This window comes from Triturus cristatus, chromosome 8 (assembly GCF_964204655.1).
Source record: "Triturus cristatus chromosome 8, aTriCri1.1, whole genome shotgun sequence".
In the NCBI taxonomy this organism is placed as follows: domain Eukaryota; kingdom Metazoa; phylum Chordata; class Amphibia; order Caudata; family Salamandridae; genus Triturus; species Triturus cristatus.
In genome coordinates, this window is record NC_140591.1 from 1184008906 (window position 1) to 1184029785 (window position 20880).

Sequence of the window (20880 nt, forward strand, 5' to 3'; positions counted from 1 at the left end):
CCCTGAAAGTAACTTTAAAAGAAGAAACACTAAAAACTGTGGCTAGTAGTCTCTCTCTCTTGTTTCAAAAGCCTGAATTCATCTGTAATGCATGTACGCATTTCTCAACCTCTGTTTTACTGATGAACTCTTAAAGAATATTTGTAGCACTCCTTCTGCTCTTTAAGCTTTATAAAACAGGCTGCCTTTTGGAGACACTTGTTGTGGTTCTCGGTTTTACTCGATGTGTAAGAAAATACTTTTTTGTACTAGGAGTTAGTTTGTTTATGCAAAATACGCTAAAAAAACAGCTGCACAATACCAAAGTTAAAACTACTACAATTACTTAAGTTAAAAAAAAAAGTGGGCTGGATTCACCATGACATCACTTGACCCCAAAGTAAGTGACATTTTCCAACCCCTCCGGCTATGCCTAAGGAATAAAGATTCAAGAATTGCTTTCTCATTGCTGACATACGGAACAGGTTAGAACAAAATATTGCATATTACAAATCACACCCAATTGGCATCTGCATTCCCTTTATCGCCTCCTAAAGTAGATAAAAAAAACATATATCCCTGATTGATGGTGACCTGCAAATACAACCACTCATTTCGAGGACCTAGATCTGGTAGTTTTTGCATTTTATTTTTAATCATTTTTTAGATTTCATTCTTTATTCATCACAGAAAAAATAATGCAAATAAGAAAGTTAAAGCTACCCTTCTAATTCATACTTAAACAATCAAACTATTAAATTCCTACATCGAAACACAGTTATGTGCTATACTTTTGTCTGTCACCAAAATCACCCTCCAAAATGGTAACTATGTAAACATATAGAAAACATATAATGTGAGAGAGTAAATGGAAAGGAGTAGAGGGAAGCCATTTAGAAATCACCCAACAAATTCAATATCGCCTTGCACTGAGGAATAAACTTCCACATTGACATCTGACTCAAGCCCAGTATGCAGCGACATAGTTAGTGGCCAAGAAACTTAAGAGCCACAGACAGTTAACTTACAAATCTGCAGCCATAACCTGGAAGAAAATATATTTTTACCACTAAAGTATGACCACTTGTGGATATTGTCAGAAGTTGATGGAAGGACCACATTGGCAAAGAAGAGAAGGAGGAGGGAGATTAGCGAGGAGCATACAGAATGGTGAAATTACCGGTCTTTCAACAGAAGTAAAGCTGACTAGAAATTAGTTCAAATCCAGTTTGACTAAATTAGTTTTCTTTCTGAAGGACTGTAGAGTTGTTAGGCTTTTTGGCTGTCTTGGTAACGAGTTCAGTACGCAAATTACTATACCCATAGATAACTGTTTCAAAGCTTGCGATGTTCTGAGTACAGCCAAGTGTACCACCGTTCCCTTTCAGTTACATAATTTAAAATTACAGCATGAATTTTGAGCAGTCTGTCAGAGAACTACTTTAGGTAATTGCCTTAATCTAAATTGTGACGACACAGAGGTTCCTACATTGGGTGTCCCACACACCTTCCTGACTCCACAGTGGTGGCCCAGTAAACTGTATCCACCTCCTGTCCTTGTCCTGTCTGCCGGAAATCCTGGCTTCTATTTTGATACCTTTCTAATTGTCAGGTGAGTTGCCTCCAGCTACTCCTTTTACCTCAGAATGCTACAAAGGACTATCCCTCTTCTACCTACTAAAATATGTTGTCTAATCTATTATTCCCTCCCAACGGGACTATGGGAACTCTTTGTCTTGGTCTTTCGACTTGTTTTACTTGTTGTCTTCATGTCATCCAGATGGTGACCCCATGCCTCATTCTGGGACTTTGTCATTGTTACCCCATTGCTCCTCGTATTAGGGTTCTGCAGTTGCTGCTTATAGCCAAAAGTTACATCTTGAAGGCATTATGTCTGTCATTGGACCTTACATTCTGCTCAACCCTTCTAATCAGACACCATTTTTGTTAATGTCCTGCTTTAACCATGGGCTCTAAGAAACCAAGCTCTTTACCCTCTTTTGTGTTATAGAAGCTTGTATGGGAGAGCACTCCTTGTTTAAATTTGGAACAACCTTCCTCATGATCTATTCTCTACGGACAATTATCTGGTCAAAGCATGCTTATCAAAAACCGGCTGTTCAAGCTCCCTTAACTTTTTGCTGTTTTCTGACCAGTACCTAGCCCCAGATCGGCCCTAAGGGTATCAGTTGCTGTACAAACATTTTTCATTCATTCATTCATTAACTATCTAACAACACTATCTATTAAAGTAACACTTCATAGTCTGACTGATAGCATCTTCTTAGCGTATTGATACTGTGTTCCAAACTTCCACTTAATAGTAAAGTTGGAAAGTCATCATACGTCTCTTCTTTCATATCTAAAACAGTCATCTCTTCTAAATAAGTCTTGTCCCATACTGTTTCTGATCCTATGCTGGCTTACATTGATTAACAACCACAGTAAAGCTATCCAATGTGCTTGTCTGAACTCTGAATTCACAATGCCTAAGTTCCATTGATCCATCTCTCCCATCTAGAAATATATTGTGGACAAAAGCTATAATGGCCATTTGGAAAATGTCACCTCCCGATCAGGAGATGGCCAAAGTAATACATTAGGAGCTTACAAAACCAGCAAGGATCTCTTCCAGACCAATTAAGCCCACATGGCTTGACATTACTTATGAGCATGCCAGGGAATGCCCAGACCATTAAAGATCCTGGTGAAGCACTTATTCAGGTTCCTTTCCTTCAGTTAGAACTACTTAAAATTTTGGTGCGTGACCAGGGTGAGGACCTATGAGGTTGCTCCTCTTTTGAGCTTTGTTTGTCTGGATAGGCAATATAAGATGTAATCCTTGTTAGTGTGTTGTATACTTTGGTTTAATTATAGCGTATATAGTTTAGATTGCTTAGGCTCGGAGATCAATACTGTAGCTGCACGTCTTTACTCTGGGACAATCCTGAATGCCAATACCATGTTCATACTAGTTGGTGTTTCTTTGAAACCATTATTTGTTTGTATGTTCTTTTGTTTATTTTTTCTCAAGAGATTGATGCTCATGTCGTCTGAAACGACCGCTGTGTTCATATTGATCGATTCCTTAATCCAGTTCTGCCTCATCTAGCTTTTCGCAGGTTAGCAGTCCGCATCATTAACACCATATGGCCACAATGTCCACATTTAAGATTCTGACACAAAGTTCAAGGTGTAAACTCTGACATGAAGAAGACATTTTTTGCTGAAGTGGCTCTGTTCTAAGGACATAGCTTAGAGTGCATTCAGGAAATCCACTTAATGTTGAGGGTCTTCTTCCTCCACTAATCCCAAACACTACACTGTGCAATACTATTCTCTGGATCAGGAATAGACCAAGGGTTTGGTGATTTTGTTTTAGAATGGCACACATTTTCAGGTAACATTAACTCAAAGATAAGTAGGGTAAAATGCTTATCCTCAAAGGAAGGTTGGAGGGTCATGTTATACTGGCCAATGATTATGGTCCACCAGATTGTAGGTCAATAATCACTTCTTTGAACACCTAGTGGAGCTTACTCAGAGTTTATTGACAATGGGTGGAGCTTGTAATATAGAACTTCACCCCCAAAACGACCGAGTCACATGAACAAGGAAATGGTTACGGAGCATCTAGGGTATTACACGATGGTCTTAAAGATCTGAACCTATTCAACATTTGAAGATCACAACATCCCAATGACAGAGAATATACAGTTTTTCAAATCTGCATAGAACCTCCTCCAGATTAGATATGGTTTACACTCAACAAATACATCTTTGGTTCTTTCCACAGAGCCGAATTGAAACACAAATGTTAACAGATCATGCTCCTGTAGGGATAATATGGATGCTGGGATTACAACCCCCTCTTTACAGAGAACCTGGCGCATGAGTGACATAACTTTTATAGACCCCCATGGTTAGAGATGCCATTAGGTAAGCTTTAGAGCACTATTTCAGGGGAAATTATGATGCTTTCACTTCATAGGTAATACACTGGTACGCTGCGAAATCAGTGATATGCGGCCAGCATTTCACACCTTGCAGGGTTTTTTTTACGCAGTAAGGCTTGGAATTTAGACTTGGAATCATAAATGCAAAACCTAAAGGGTAAACACGAAGCATCAGGATCACAGAAAACATATAGTGCTTCTCACAAAGCCACTCTTAATGTGGGAGACAGCACAAGGAATGCTTTACACTTAACAAAATCATTAAGACAAAGGAAGTAAAGCAGGTAGATTACTTGCTTATAAAATCAAGCTTACTCTGAACAGAAATAGAAGCCAAAGCATACATTTAAAATTGGGGGTAAAACTCTCACACAAGCACATGATATAATGCATACATTTTGTGAATACTAGGGCACATTGTATACTGCTGCGACAGCTAATGACAACTAATGAAACTGAGTAAGGTGAATATCCCAAGGGTACAAAGTTCCCATTTATCTCAGGAGACCTATTAGAACGCTTGGAAAATTTGAGAACACCTCTAGAGGTTAGTGAGGTGATGAAGTCACTTTTGGGCAACGAAACTCCTGAACTGATGGGTTAATTCCATTTATAAAATATCCAGTATATATAACCCAAGCTCCTCTGAAGAATAAGAGTGGGAACTATGACATATTGACCTGAAGTGTATGCTGACTGGGTTGGTGGTGATGGGAGGGTGCAATGATTTTGTTGCACTACATCAATACATTTTAGCTAAGACGAATCATGCATGTTGTGAGAAGTTGGCCTGATATGTAGTGCTCACTATTCTAGTGATCACTGTGTATCATTCCAAACAACCCTTATTGATGATTGGTTGTAAGTCAACCTTATAGACCAGCTATCCTAGTAGCGTGGACAAGAGCAGTCTTCAGGCTAAACTCTAGAGGGCGTGTTAAGCCAGCTGTTTACCATCACATATACTCCTTGAACACCAAGTGAAAGGACACCACACAAGTTGTTATGAAAATAAAGGATATTTATTTATAACAAGACTACCCTGGCTCTTTATGAGTCAGGGAGCTAAGCACACTACAAAACTCTTAGGAAAATACTTCTGGTTGCACAATTTACACAAATGCCCGAAGGGCACAAAACCATTTACACTGCAAGTGGAATGGGAGAGGTTAGAAAGTTTAAAGTTACTGATTCCGGAGGAATCCGATCAGTGGGACTAAACGAAAAAGGAACTGGACACTTGTAGAGTGAACCTACGATGGAGCACCGAGATGCTCGAGTTACCTAGCCCAGAGGCTGCGGCTGCGTGGGGTTCAGCAAGATGTCGGGAGTCCTCGTTGTAGTCTCAGGAGCCTGAAAGAAGAAGTTGCTGGCAGGCGACCAGTGTCGATGTTCAGCGAGATCCAAGCCTGGATCGGTGATGAAGGAAACCTGAAAGCAGAGGGGACTCAGTTCTCAACCGCTAACCAGCGATCGTGCGGGTACCAGGAAGGTACCGGATGAAGTCACCTCGACCAGGGGAGTGGATGACGTCGGACTTGGCTGTTCCTCGGACCAGGAGGCGCGGCGGCGACCAGGATGGAGGGCGAGCTGTCCCACGAAGGTGTCTGCTGTCGATGATGCTGGGCCCAGGAGTGGGGCAGCAGGTCTTGGCAGTGCAAACCCACGTGGTGGAGTCAAGATGGCGTCGTGAGTGGACCAGGAGGGTCCGAGGTACTCCTCTGTTGAAGGGGAGCAAGAGCCAGTCTGGAGCAACCAGACCGGTGATGAAAGTCTGTCGTGGTGCGTCGTGAAGAGGGCCACAAGCCGGTCGGCGAGTGGTCGGACAACGCGGTGAGCAGCAAGGAGCAGAAGGGCCCCCAAGCAGATCTCGTGGATGCTGGGGAGGCAGACTTCGGTGCTGGAACCGCTCAGGTTTAGGGCTTCTCAAACCCTAGGTGCACTCACTCGAGGGTCCCTCGGTGGGCGTGCTAGATAAGCGTCGTGCAGGTTCTGAAGATGGCCGGTCCCGCAGGTCTCGTCACACCTACGAATCTCAGCTGGGCTGACGATGTAGGTAGAGGTCAGAGATGGCAGGGAACCCGGGTCTCGTTGAGCTGGGCAGTCTTGATCCGTGGGAGAGACGTACAGCAAACCGCAAGCGCTTAGGTGGTGCCTGCTAGTGCAGGGTGGCTACTCCTTAGCCACAAGGGAGAGTCTTCAGAAATAATCAAGAGTTCCTTTCGTGGAAAGTAGTTCAAGATTCAGAATTATCCAATTTGGGAAGGGGACCCGCTCCCACCTTTATTCTAGGAAAAAGGGGCTGGCCCGTGACTAGGTCCTACCTATGGGTGGGCCCAGGAGGGGGGTGGTTACACCCCTATCCTTTGTCCGGCTTCGCCCCAGCTCAGGGGCTGGTGTGCCCCCGAAACTGGTTTGAGCCGGGCTATGCACAGTGAGCACCGGGGTGCCACTTGCAATCACCTTCCTTTCAGCCCTGCCTACCTGGGATACACAAACCCTGTCTGGGATGGTGCTAGCACCGCCCTCGACAGGAAACCCTTTGTCCAAGCTCCCCTCGCTGGAAGGTCTCCCCGCAGCAGGAGGTCAGACTTGTGTCTGGTTGCAGCATCCATTTTGTGATGCTGAGGCTTGAGTCAACTTTAACCGGGGTTCAAGGTTACTTCTATATCGTGTCCCTCTAGAAGGGTGGAATGCTAACCCCGTCACCAGAACTGGCGAGGGGTTCGTATTCCAATTCGTATGACACCTTACTCAACATGTTTGGGTGATGCGATGCCAAAGTTAGCAAATAACCTCGAGAATTATAATGCACTTTAAGGTAGTTGGCCCGCGTCACCATGGAACGGCTATTAGGATTTGGTTCCGCAAGCCGTCGACGGGCTCAGCTCGCGCCAGAGCACCATCTCACATGATTCCCAGCACTCTGCCTTCAGGATTGATAAGGCCTGCCATAGGAGTGACTGACAGGAATCCATGCGTCCATTTTAGGGTTAGGTATAGGAATACTACACCTACAGCAACGGGTGATTACACCACCTTGCCCCAGCTGTCGTGCAGCCAGTTGTGTCAGATTTGGGCGGCCATCCAGGGGTGGCATAATACATGCTGCAGCCCCTGGTAGGCCCTGGGTACACCGATGCCCTGGATACCTGTGGTATGCTGATACAGGGACTGATAAGGCGGCCCAGTTCCAATTAGTGGATGCACCTAATGTACATGTGTGTTAATTTCGAGAGAGAACAGCTAGGCTGTGGGTCTGATTGGCAGGCCCACAGCCGGGGAAAGTCGTAAACCAATGAAGCAAAAGCAAAAAATCTGGGTGATCATAGGATTGCAGACCCTACTCTCCTACATGACCCCCCCCCCAAACTTTGGGACAATAAGCTAACCTTGACCAGGTGAGTCTTCTTGCTCTAAGTGGAAATACCTGGAGAGCCCATCTGCATTGCCATGATCAGTGCCAGGTCTATGCTCCACTGTGAAGTCCATCCCCTGTAGGGAAATGGACCACCTAAGTAGTTTGGGGTTTTCACCCTTCATTTGATTTAGCCACAAGAGGGGCTTATGGTCGGTCTGAATCTTGAAGTGACTGCCAAACAAGTATGGCCTCAACTTCTTCAGGGCCCAAACCACAGCAAAGGCCTCCCTCTCAATAGCTGACCAATTCTTCTCTCTGGGGGTCAGCCTCCTGCTAATAAAAGCTATGGGCTGGTCATGACCATCAAAATTCAGCTGAGATAGAACAGCTCCCACCCCCAACTCCGAAGCGTCTGTTTGGACAATGAATGTTTTGGAGTAGTCTGGACTCTTTAGGATAGGCGCTGTGCACATGGCCTGCTTTAGGTCATCGAATGCCTTTTGACAGCTCGCTGTCCACTGAACTTTTTTTGGCATCTTTTTACTTGTCAGATCGTTTAGCGGGGTCACAATGGATCCATAATTTCTGACAAATTTCCGGTAATAACCAGTCAGGCCCAAGAAAGCTTGAACCTGAGTCTGGGTGGTTGGAGGAGCCCAGTCCTGGATGGCCTGTATTTTGCTCTCCAATGGCTGAACCTGGCCTCCACCTACAAGGTGGCCCAGGTATACAACCTGTGTCTGCCCTATCTGGCACTTAGTGGCCTTGATAGTGAGGCCTGCCTTCTGCAGAGTCTTAACACTTTCCTCAGGTGGACCAGGGGATCCTCCCAGGTGGAACTAAAGACAGCGATATCGTCCAGATACGCCGCACAGAAGCCGTCCAACCCAGTGAGAACTCGATTCACCAGCCTTTGGAAGGTGGCAGGTGCATTTTTCAAACCAAAGGGCATTACCACGAACTGATAATGCCCACCCGGGGTAGAAAATGCTGTTTTGGGCTTGGCCTCCTCAGCTAACCTGATTTGCCAATACCCAGCTGTCAGGTCAAATGTACTTAAGTAGTTGGCCGAAGCCAACCGGTCTATAAGTTCATCTGCTCTTGGTATCGGGTGGGCGTCAGTCTTAGTGACTGCATTGAGGCCTCTGTAGTCCACGCAAAACCTCATCTCTTTCTTACCGCCCTGGGTGTGAGGTTTTGGCACGAGAACTACTGGACTAGCCCAGGGGCTGTCCGAGGGCTCAATGACTCCCAGCTCCAACATTTTCTGCACCTCTGTCTTGATGCAGTCTCTGACATGATCAGGCTGTCGATAGATTTTACTCTTTACGGGCAGACTGTCCCCAGTGTCGACCTCATGGGTACACCAATTGGTCTGACTGGGTGTCAGAGAGAACATATGTCGAAAGGATTGAAGAACATGTTTACAATCCTGTTGTTGATGTCCAGAGAGGCTGCCACAAAAGACAACACCATCTACTGACCCATCGTCAGGGTTCTGAGAGAGCAGGTCCGGGAGAGGGTCACTCTCCTCCTCCTGTCCCTCATCTGTGGCCATGAGCAAGCCCATGCCCTCCCTGTCGACATATGCCTTGAGCCTGTTTACATGGAGCACCCTGTGGGGGCTCCGGGGAGTTCCCAGGTCTACCAAGTAGGTGACCTCTCCCTTTTGCTCAATGATCGTGTGGGGCCCAGACCATTTGTCTTTGAGTGCTGCTGGGGCCACTGGCTCCAGCACCCACACCTTCTGTCCAGGCTGATACACAGTCAGGACAGCCTTTTGGTCGTGCCAAGCTTTTTGTAATTCTTGGCTCGCCTCAAGGTTTTTAGATGCCTTTTCCATGTACTCAGCCATCCGCGAGCGGAGACCGAGCACATAGTCCACAATGTTTGATGCCGGCTTTTTGAGAGGTCTCTCCCATCCTTCCTTTACCAAACAAAGGGGTCCCCTTACAGGATGTCCGAACAGAAGTTCAAAAGGGCTGTAGCCAACCCCCTTCTGCGGGACCTCTCTGTAGGCGAACAAGAGGCAGGGTATCAGGACATCCCATCTCCGCCGAAGCTTTTCAGGTAGTCCATGAATCATCCCTTTTAGGGTCCTGTTGAATCTCTCAACAAGCCCATTGCATTGTGGGTGATAGGGTGTGGTGAATTTGTAGTTGACACCACACTCCTTCCACATAGCAGTCAGATAACCCGACATGAAGTTTGCACCTCTGTCGGAGACGACCTCCTTAGGGAAGCCCACTCTGGAGAACACTCCAACTAGGGCTCGTGCCACAACAGGTGCTGTAGTGGTCCTAAGGGGAATAGCTTCAGGATACCTGGTGGCGTGGTCCACCACCACCAGTATAAACTTGTGCCCTGATGCTGTCTGGGGTTCCATTGGTCCGACAATGTTGATCCCCACTCGTTCAAAGGGTACCCCCACCACCGGCAGTGGTATGAGGGGGGCCTTTGTCGTGCCACCTGACTTACCACTGGCTTGGCAAGTGACACCGGAGCGGCAAAACTCCTTCGTATCTTCGGACATGTGGGGCCAGTGAAAGTGTGGAACAATTCTGTCCCAAGTCTTATTCTGGCCTAAGTGACCTGCAAGGGGAATCTCGTGGGCCAAGGTAAGGAGGAAACCTCTCAGAGACAAGGGGACGACCAGCCTCCTGGTCGCGCCAGGCTTGGGGTCTCTTGCCTCGGAGTACAGGAGTCCATCGTCCCAGTACACTTTGTGGGTACCTGTGGCGTTCCCTGCAGCCTCAGCAGCAGCCTGCTGTCTGAGGGGTTCAAGTGAGGGGCAGTCTAACTGTGCCTTCCCCAGGTCTTCCCTAGAGGGTCCCCCTGAGCCCAGAAACTCAACCTGACCAGGTTCAAGCTCTTGTGGCTCAGTTTCCCTCAGTTCCTTAAGGTCAGCCTCCTCAGAGACTTGATCCACGACCTGGGGCAAGGGGGAAGGCGAGGCCTTACCCTTACTGCTCCTTTTCTTGGATGGTGTCTGGTCCGTTCTTCCAGGATCCAGCACCTGTTCAGTGGGGCATCTTTTGGCCTGTGACCTGGTCACAGCAAGGACATGTGCTGGCAAGCCTAACATTTCCATGTGAGTCCTCTGCTCCACTTCTGACCATTGTGACGTTTCCAAATCATTGCCCAACAGACATTCTACGGGGAGGTCTGAACTAACCACAACTTTCTTTGGGCCACTTACCCCTCCCCAGGAGAAATCAACAACTGCCGTACTGTGATTGGTAGTGACATTGCTGGCATTGGTCACTAGGTAATCGGTACCTAGCATGATCTGTCCAGGGTCCACAAAGTTAGGCGTCACCATGGTGACACTGGCACAAGTGTCCCTGTAGGCCTGAGCTACTTTTCCATTGATCAACGGCGTCTGCCTGTATTTGCCCAAAGTATTGGGACTGGCATCAGGGGACATATCCATATCTCCTGTACAGACAAGGACGGCCTGAGTGAGCGTGCCAACTATGTCGTCACTCCCCTCAGTTCCAAAGGTTAACCCAACTAATGCCTTGGGAGGCGCACTACCACTGCTGACTGTACTAGGGGGTGCAGGTGCCTTAGGGGCTGCAGTGGCAGGAGTTTGCCCTCCTTTCTTGGTGCACTCACTAAACCAGTGAGTCTTACTTTTACAGTATTGGCACCACCTTTTTGACTGGCCTTCTGGAGTCTTCTTTTTCTGCTGTGAAGCCTGACCCCCACCCTCTTTGGTTTGTTGGGGGCCTGTCGAAGACTTCTGGTCATTTTGTTCGTTCTTGTTACTACCCTTTTGGTCTGCTTTCTTCTGACCACCCTGGTTCTGAGTCTAGTTCTGCTTGACCCTTGTTCTGACCCATCTGTCTGCATTCTTTCCCAATTCTTGGGGAGAGGTCAGCTCCGAGTCGACAAGGTGCTGATGCAACAATTGGTTCTGACAGTTGTTTAAAATCTGTTCTCTCATGATAAGATTGTACAATCCTGTGTAATCAGTAACCTTGCTACCCAGCAACCAACCTTCTAAAGCCTTAGTGGCACAATCGACAAAGTCAGTCCAATCCTGAGACTGAATTTTCTGGGTGTCTCGTAACAGCGACCTTTACTGCTCCGTGGTTAAGCCGAACCCATCAATCAGTGTATTCTTCAGGACTTGGTAGTTGTTAGCATCCTCAGCTCTCGTAGTGAGGAGCTTGTCCCGTCCTTTACCTTCAAAGGAGAGCCACAGTATAGCTGCCCACTGACTTGGGGGGACGCACTGGACAGTGCAGGCCCTCTCCAAAGCAGTTATCCACTTGTGGATGTCGTCCCCTTGTTTAAAGGGGGGCACTATTTTACTCAGGTGTCTAGTGTCTATACCCCTGTCTTTCTCTCTAATGAGAATGCTGCCACCAGTGGGATCTAACCCACTCAATTTCTGTTCTCGGGCCAAGGCAAGTCTTTCTTTGGCGAGGGCAAGTTTTTCCCGCTCGATCCTCAGATTGACTTCCCTCATCTTCGCTTCGTGCTCCCTTCGCTGAGGGGACGTCATCCCTCTCTGAGAAGATGCCTGAGAAACATGTGTTCGAACAGATCTGTTAGAGCCTCTCGAGAGAGACCTAACTCGTCCGTTCCCAAGGTTAAGCCTGCTTAAGCGTGGGCCCGGGGCTCCCCCAGTTCCATTCTCATGCCTGCTTAAGTTGGTCCTTGTGAGCCTACTGACTACTACGGGACCTCCGTCTGCCTCGTCTCCTGCTAACTCTTCTTCCTCTTCCTCCTCACCATGGAGGTCGAGGTCAGGGTCACCAAGGGTTCCCTCTAAGGGAGGCATGTTCCCATCAGCATTAGGGGGGCCTGTGTTAGAGGACCTCCTAGCATCGTAAGTCTCTAAGAGACCTATCAGAAATGCGATGGTAGGGTGAGAACCCTGGTTTAGCTTCCTGGAGGCACACAGCTGTCTCATCTCCGTGAAGCTAAGAGCTGTATATCGTGACACGACCTGTGGAGGGTCAATGACCACTAAGGGAGTCTCTGCAGACTCTCCGTGGACCGACATGCTTTCTAGTGAGGTGTAAGTGATGCACCTACCTACACTGTGTTTCTCTACTGATCCCTTGCTAAGAGTTATAGTCAGGGTGTGCTAGTCCCTGTTTCACTATAACAGCTGGTTCAGCAAGCTCAAATCCCAACCGCTGCTCACCAATGTGAGAAGTTGGCCTGATATATAGTGCTCACTATTCTAGTGATCACTGTGTATCATTCCAAACGACCCTTATTGATGATTGGTTGTAAGTCAACCTTATAGACCAGCTATCCTAGTAGCGTGGACAAGAGCAGTCTTCAGGCTAAACTCTAGAGGGCGTGTTAAGCCAGCTGTTTACCATCACATATACCCCTTGAACACCAAGTGAAAGGACACCACACAAGTTGTTATGAAAATAAAGGATATTTATTTATAACAAGACTACCCTGGCTCTTTATGAGTCAGGGAGCTAAGCACACTACAAAACTCTTAGGAAAATACTTCTGGTTGCACAATTTACACAAATGCCCGAAGGGCACGAAACCCTTTACACTGCAAGTGGAATGGGAGAGGTTAGAAAGTTTAAAGTTACTGATTCCGGAGGAATCCGATCAGTGGGACTAAACGAAAAAGGAACTGGACACTTGTAGAGTGAACCTACGATGGAGCACCGAGATGCTCGAGTTACCTAGCCCAGAGGCTGCAGCTGCGTGGGGTTCAGCAAGATGTCGGGAGTCCTCGTTGCAGTCTCAGGAGCCTGAAAGAAGAAGTTGCTGGCAGGCGACCAGTGTCGATGTTCAGCGAGATCCAAGCCTGGATCGGTGATGAAGGAAACCTGAAAGCAGAGGGGACTCAGTTCTCAACCGCTAACCAGCGATCGTGCGGGTACCAGGAAGGTACCGGATGAAGTCACCTCGACCAGGGGAGTGGATGACGTCGGACTCGGCTGTTCCTCGGACCAGGAGGCGCGGCGGCGACCAGGATGGAGGGCGAGCTGTCCCACGAAGGTGTCTGCTGTCGATGATGCTGGGCCCAGGAGTGGGGCAGCAGGTCTTGGCAGTGCAAACCCACGCGGTGGAGTCAAGATGGCGTCGTGAGTGGACCAGGAGGGTCCGAGGTACTCCTCTGTTGAAGGGGAGCAAGAGCCAGTCTGGAGCAACCCGACCGGTGATGAAAGTCTGTCGTGGTGCGTCGTGAGGAGGGCCACAAGCCGGTCGGCGAGTGGTCGGACAACGCGGTGAGCAGCAAGGAGCAGAAGGGCCCCCAAGCAGATCTCGTGGATGCTGGGGAGGCAGACTTCGGTGCTGGAACCGCTCACGTTTAGGGCTTCTCAAACCCTAGGTGCACTCACTCGAGGGTCCCTCGGTGGGCGTGCTAGATAAGCGTCGTGCAGGTTCTGAAGATGGCCGGTCCCGCAGGTCTCGTCACACCTACGAATCTCAGCTGGGCTGACGATGTAGGTAGAGGTCAGAGATGGCAGGGAACCCGGGTCTCGTCGAGCTGGGCAGTCTTGATCCGTGGGAGAGACGTACAGCAAACCGCAAGCGCTTAGGTGGTGCCTGCTAGTGCAGGGTGGCTACTCCTTAGCCACAAGGGAGAGTCTTCAGAAATAGTAAAGAGTTCCTTTCGTGGAAAGTAGTTCAAGATTCAGAATTATCCAATTTGGGAAGGGGACCCGCTCCCACCTTTATTCTAGGAAAAAGGGGCTGGCCCGTGACTAGGTCCTACTTATGGGTGGGCCCAGGAGGGGGATGGTTACACCCCTATCCTTTGTCCGGCTTCGCCCCAGCTCAGGGGCTGGTGTGCCCCCGAAACTGGTTTGAGCCGGGCTATGCACAGTGAGCACCGGGGTGCCACTTGCAATCACCTTCCTTTCAGCCTGATTGGCAGGCCCACAGCCGGGGAAAGTCGTAAACCAATGAAGCAAAAGCAAAAAATCTGGGTGATCATAGGATTGCAGACCCTACTCTCCTACACATATGTTAACCTCAAAAGGGTGCAAGGGGAACTATATTGTTAGATGGTGGAGTGGGTAGCCTTGGCTGATTATGTACTCTTGGCTTTGAGCTATTCTCAGGAAGTTAACTGTTTCGATATCATTAGATGTAGTAACTGTTTATTTTATCACTTTAGCAGTGTAAGTGCTTACATCTTGGTCTACGCAGTTTCTTCGTATGTAATGTATTGATATTAAAGTAAAAGAATTGGTGGTTTCTATTTTTCATTATCTGCATAAATGTGACTACACCTTAGGACTATTGACCTTCGTGGTGTAAAATGTATGTTGTTTATTTTTTGCTATAAAATTTAGTAAATATATTTAAAACAAATACTTATAATCACTTAATCAAAGAAATCAAATGAGCATTAATACTCAGTAAATGGCCAAATAACCTGTGCAGTTAGAAGGAAAGACGGGCACCTGTTGTAGAGGGTATTAAAGTGTGTTGCAAATCCCCAGGCTTCTTAAAGACTCACATTAATGCTGGTTCAGCCCTTATGGATCTATATATTGGTGATCTACCATGTGTGATTACATTCCTTTCACCTGACCACTCCCAACTCAGTAAGGTGTCATTCATGAGCATTTTTCCTTACGAGAAAGAAAAGGCTCTTGAAACCAAAAAGAAAGGAAAGACCTCTGACCCAGATAAGACAACGGTGTATTTCTTTGCCGCAGAGTAGACAATTGGCCCCCGTCCTTACCACACTTGTTAATACAGTTTTCTATTAACTGTATCTCAGTTTTGGCCACAATGTCTGCTTTAAAAATGCCTTAAATAGAATCCCTCTATCGCCTTTGCACGTTAATTAAAGGGCCCTCTCTACAGGTGCCTTTCCCACAATTTGTCTAAAGATGTACATGTTACTTTAGTTCTGTCTTCACTGTAATGTAATGTAATGTAATGTAATGAGGTTTTTATAAAGCGCAGGTTGCACTCCAGGGAGCATCTTTGCGCTGTAGAGAAGAATCAGATCCTGATGATGATCCGTGCGGAAGGTAATTAGACTAGATTCTTGCACTCCCATTCAGGGAGAGCAAAAATCCAAGTCTTGAGGGCCTTTCTGAAAGTCGCTTCTGTAGAGATTTGACGGAGAGAGGAGGGAAGAAGGTTCCAGGCCTTGGACCCAAGTACTGCCAGAGATTTTCCTCCTTTAGTCTTGAGTCTGAACTTAGGGATGGTAAGAAGATTGGCCGTTTGAGACCTAAGGCATCGCGTGGGGTTATAATGTTTGAACAGTTTTAGTATGTAGTTGGGTCCCTTTCCATTGAAAGCCCTAAAGGTGATCAATAGAATTTTAAATAGCACCCTTTTGTTAATGGGCAGCCAGTGTAAGAGGTTCATTGCTGCCGTAGCTGAGGTCCTCTTTTTCCACCCTAGTACTAGTCTGGCAGCCGCATGCTGTACCATTTGTAATTTATGGCGGACTTCTTTGTTAGTCCCTGCATATAGGCTATTACAATAGTCGATGCGGGAGGTGATGAGGGCTACTGCGACCGTTTTCCTTGTCATTGCAACTGTGTACCTAAGGCACAGAGGAGGACTTATTAGGAAGGAGGGAGGAATGTGGGATAAACTAAAGGGCCAACAGGGCTCAGACGGGTGGGAAAAGTCATCCCTAGCTCGTCTGAGCAGTAACCCTTAATGGAGAATGATCCAGCAGTAGGGAGAGCGGGTTTGGACAATCTATCAGCAGGGAATGACCTGCAAGGAAAAGAGATGGTTAGTGAGATAAAACAATACTCTAAACATAACAAATCTGGCTCCAGTCCATGGGCCCTGCCATGAAATGCAGAGGCCGTCTAGTGGTGTGTAAGGACCACCAGCGTGGATGGGTTGCGTCTTTAATGAGGATCAGCGGTTACATTAGTCCACCTGTGAATTTGCAGTTTTCGGTTTCATATTTTGAAGATGAGAGATGATTTCATTTTTGGTAGAGCGGGAGGCACCGGCAGCCTTACCATGATTTGTAGAACTCCTCATATAGACCTCCAAGCGGTCTTCCAAATGCCAGAGAATGTAGATTGGGAGGGCCCTCGTCAATAGCGTCTTCTGGCAGGTTGAGCAAGCACTTTGCTTCTTGTAGTGAGTGGGGTAATCATTTTCTACCATTCCACTGGAATAGGGGGCCAAAAGGGTGAGTTCACTGATATGTAATGCCTTGTGTTGGGACGGGAAGTCTTATGCATGTCTCTGGAGAGAGTGATTCTCCTGCCTTATGCTAATCTCCAGGCAAGTCACTCAAAAGCTGCTGTATGGTTTCTAGATCCCTACCTCAATGAGCATGACAGTCATACATGTCCACCGAGGGTCTCCCTGTTTACATGGATTGAGACCCTAGAGGGGGCATGCCTAGTGCACCCCTATTCTCAGAGTGGCTACTGCCCTCTCTACCCAGGCTGTGGTAGACTGACAGTGGTGGCAGCAATAAATCTATACTTCGAAGTGGTGAGTCACTAGCCACCCTCCTGATCCATTCTGTGCAGTCTATACCTTCCCTGGGGTGTTGTTACCTTTGTCTACCTGACGTGTGTTTGAGAGTCAGTGGGTGTACTGGGAAGGGATTGTGAGTTGAGCCATTGTGTGGAATGCGAGCTGTTCTGCTGGACATCCTAGCTCCCCGTGCCCCTGCCCATTTCCTTGGAGAGGCCTGGTGGGCTGGGGTAGACACTCAGCTCTTATGTAGGTTTAGCTGTACTAACTCTGCTAAACCCCCCAGCCTCCCTTTCACCTGGTCAGTGCCTCCTGGTCTGGAGTTAATTAATATTCCTCTTAAGGGAATAGCACAGGCTGGTACCAGGAAAGACAGTAGGTCATCTGTGCATGCTTTGGTCAGGCATTGAACACGCCATGAATGGTTTGTGATTGGAGGTGCAATCCGGTTGCAAAAGTAGCAGACCCTCTGATTGGTTCAGCCTATCAATCAGAGGTACATCTTGTATAATGGGGTGAACCAGTACTCCTCAGAACCTGGGAGCACAAGAATGTGAGAAATGTTGGTTCTGTCGGGTACAGAATGAATTATTGGTTTACTGAATAATAACCAATAAAAACAATCAACAGTACTCAAACCTTTCAGTAATAATCAATGAAAAAGGGAAGAAAATAGAAAACAAAAGGAATAAATCAAAAAACACACCAGAATTAAATCAAAGTCTGTATTCAAGGAAAGATCCATATTTTCTTTAACATTTATAGTGTCGAGATGACATTTAGAAGGCTGTCAGACTTCATGTACATACAATTAGTTCCAGCGGCACAAGTGTTATGGTGAAAAAATGTGCAAAAAAAGTGCTGAAAGTGAACAAGATATATACAGTGATATACGAATTGTTGAAATTGTTCATTCAAAGGACATCCATACCTTGATACATAAAGCTCCGCACCGCTTGGGAGTTTAATTTCCATTTCACATGGTACGGAGAGAGTTGGGTCAGGATTATCGCAAGCGCGTCGACGTTTCAACCCAATGCGGTGCGTGATTCATAGGCACGGCGGGTCTTCCTCAGGACAATATGATACAAGGGACATCCAGAATAAATGAAAGAAAAGTCTTCAGAGAATGGTCCACTGTGTCTTGTACTCAAAGTAAGGTCATGGATGGTGATGAATCGTATCAATGGGACAGCATAGTTGTGTAGCTCTCTGGCTCTGCTCTAGCAATGAAAGGCCAATCAGAGGTGATAAAAGTCTGGCCTGAGTGGTCAGCTGTTGTTCACGACTGGTTTTTGACTGAGGAAGTGGCCACACCAGGTCCATCCAAAGGAAACCAGCCGGGACCCGCAGTGTGAAGGCAAGATAAAGACACTTGCTCACTGCGTCTGGAATTTGCTGCAAAGACCAGCTGTTTCTGTAACGCTTGACGGACTGGAGGTTGGAACAAGGAAATTGCATACAGCTGAGCTTGTGTGGAAAGGAAGCTTGCAGCATATATATGGAGCTAGAGAAGGGGAAGCTTGATTCTGGTCCTTGAAGGTGAGATCAAATCCCCACTAAACTCCTCCCCTGTGCGTAGGGAGCCTGTACAAGCCGTAGCTGGTGAGTAGCGGCCAGTGAAACAGGCCCCCACCTTTCTTTTTGTGATCTCTGGGGGATCAGAGTGAACTAGCACTCTGTCCAGCCACTACCCACCTACAGCTAGCCAGTGGCTACTGGACTAGTGTAACTCCAGTAAACTGTGCCAAGATATCAGGCACCTGTGATCAGATCCCTGACGCCACTAGAGCAGTGTTCACTCAGGACGGGAGGGCACTTCTGTTGCTTTGGGTGGTGGTTATGGGGCTGATCAAGAACCTTTGACTTCATATCGTATGCTGAAACTATATCCTTTCAATCCAAAGATTGGTATCAAGTCTCTAGCGAATGAGAGCAACCCATATGCAACATGGTCTGTAAGATGCAATGCTAATTGTGTGTCTTCATGTTAACTGTGTTTTTATAGTGCTTGGCTTGGTGTCTAGGCGCTATAATACTGTTTGGGGTCAGATCTCTGGCCCAGAGTGTTGTAGAGACACCTGGTTTTCACTGTTTATCCTAGTTTTATGTGTAATATAATTCTCTTGTGTGTATTACAGTACTTATCTTTTATAAAAAAGTAAAGCACTGACTGGACATTGGTAATGGTAGTATGGTGTGCACTAATTCTGAATGTCTAACCCCACCTCACCTCCTTGAGTAAGCCTTGGACTGCTCTGTCTCACTACCCTGAGAGAGTCAAGTGCCGGAGGGGAGTACTTGGTTATCCAGTTTTGTGTCCACACTCCTGTTGATGCGATTGGAGCGCAGTAACCAGAGTGCCCTGGTGCCCAGGAAGCCGGGTCTAACACCTTGCTCCCTCAACAGTGATTGGATTGAAATCACAACGCTTTTTAAGTGTCACTGGAGAGAGGTCCTGGTACACTTGCAGGGTGTGTCCTATGAAGAAGCTTTTCCACATGCCGCTTTGAGGATGGCTTCTTTTTTTAACTCTGGTCAGTATATCAGAGGGGGCGTCTGGACAGATAGTGGAAGGCACTACCCTATGTGCTCTATTTAGGATTATAGGTTGACCTTTGTCGACCCCTCGGATGGCAGTGAGGTTTTCAGTGAATGTCAAAATGTCATCGCCCTCGGTGCCCCGTTGAATCCGCCTTATGTGAATGTTATTGCGGCATCCACAATTTTCAAAGTCCTCCTGCTTTGTTTGGAAATCTGTGTTGTTCCTCTAAAGCGTTCACCCGTCTCCACAGTCCTTCTTGGACTTCAGCCCGAGAGTTCATGGTGCGTTCGAATTCATCCGCCCTATTGCCCACTGCTGTGATATCTCTTTGCACATCTCTAGGGCAGGTTTTGATGTCCATTTTCAGTGGTCATTTCCTGACGGATTTCACTTAAGAATAGCTCCATGTAGTCCTGTTTGATAGTTGGGCTGATGTAAGGTGTGAGAGCTTGCTGGGCGGCTCCAGTTTGTCGCTCATGGTTGTGGCGGGCTTGGATCAAAGAGAAATCAAAGTTATCCTTGGTGGTCTTGTCCCAGGGCATAGTGGGGGGCTTTCAACCAAGAGCAGTTCAATTTGCCCTCTTCAGGCATTAACAGAGGTGTTGCTGCAGCTGGGAGGTTATGGCACAGCGTTGATATGTTTGCCGAAGGAGCAGAGGCTGTCTGGAGATGCCAGTCAAGGGTCTGGTGGCGAGGAATATGGTGCAGTTCTGGGTGCCTGCCTTTGGGCACCTCACTGGGGCATGTAGGACCCTTGTATGTCCTAAAGGATAATTGGGAGGAGGACAACTCTCTAATGCGGTCGGAAAGATGAGGCTCCTAGCGTTGTGGGTAGTGCCATTATTAGAGCAAGACTTGGCATTAATCCAGAGCTTAGAGACTCTTTTGGTGGTTGTAAGAGGTCGGCACAGAGCAGGCAGGAGAATCAACAGTGTCTGGTGTAGCCTCCATGCAAAGGCCAGTGATCCGGGCCTTCCCATTGCAAGTAAGTGGTAAAGGCTCCAGGACCGCTCCACTTAAGGTGTAGGAAAGGGGTATCGGAGCAGGGAAGGGCTCGAGTCTTTCACAGGATCTGCAGTGGGTGATACCTGCAGTGCTCATCAGTCTGGTGCACGCAGATGGGCCGCGCCGGGGCTTCAGGCAGTTATCGCAGCTGAGCAGCAGGCCTCGTCTGCCCACCAGCGCTTCAGGCGTTTTCTCCCTCCTGTCATGTGGAGCGTCGTGCAGGCCCCAAGGGCATTCAAGCAAGAGTGGTCATAGAGGTGATATCTAGCGCCAGGTGTGAGAAAGTGGCTCTGTATATACTGTTCCCAAATAGGTACAGGGTGTACAGAGTCCACAGTCCCCAAGGGTTTGACAGAAGCTAAAGTTAGATATAACCTTACTCTCTAAAGTGGTAGCTTGGTCGAGCAGTAAGGCAGTATCGGAGGACAGTGTAAAGCATTTGTTGTACACACTCAGTCAGTAAATGGTCTCACACACTCCATAACTGAACTCTAGGCCAATAGTTTATATATAAAAAATATATGCTTGTTTTATTTTAGAACCAACAATTGGAATTCAAATATACTTTCTCAGAATGAGATGCTTTATATAAATACTTTTGCAATATGTAATTT

The 20880-nt window shown here is 47.3% G+C and overlaps 1 protein-coding gene across 1 annotated transcript in view; it reads left to right on the forward strand.

Moving 5' to 3' along the window:
• Nucleotides 1–20880, forward strand: part of LOC146805589 (E3 ubiquitin-protein ligase HERC2-like) — a 1563844-nt gene that overhangs the window by 277108 nt on the left and 1265856 nt on the right.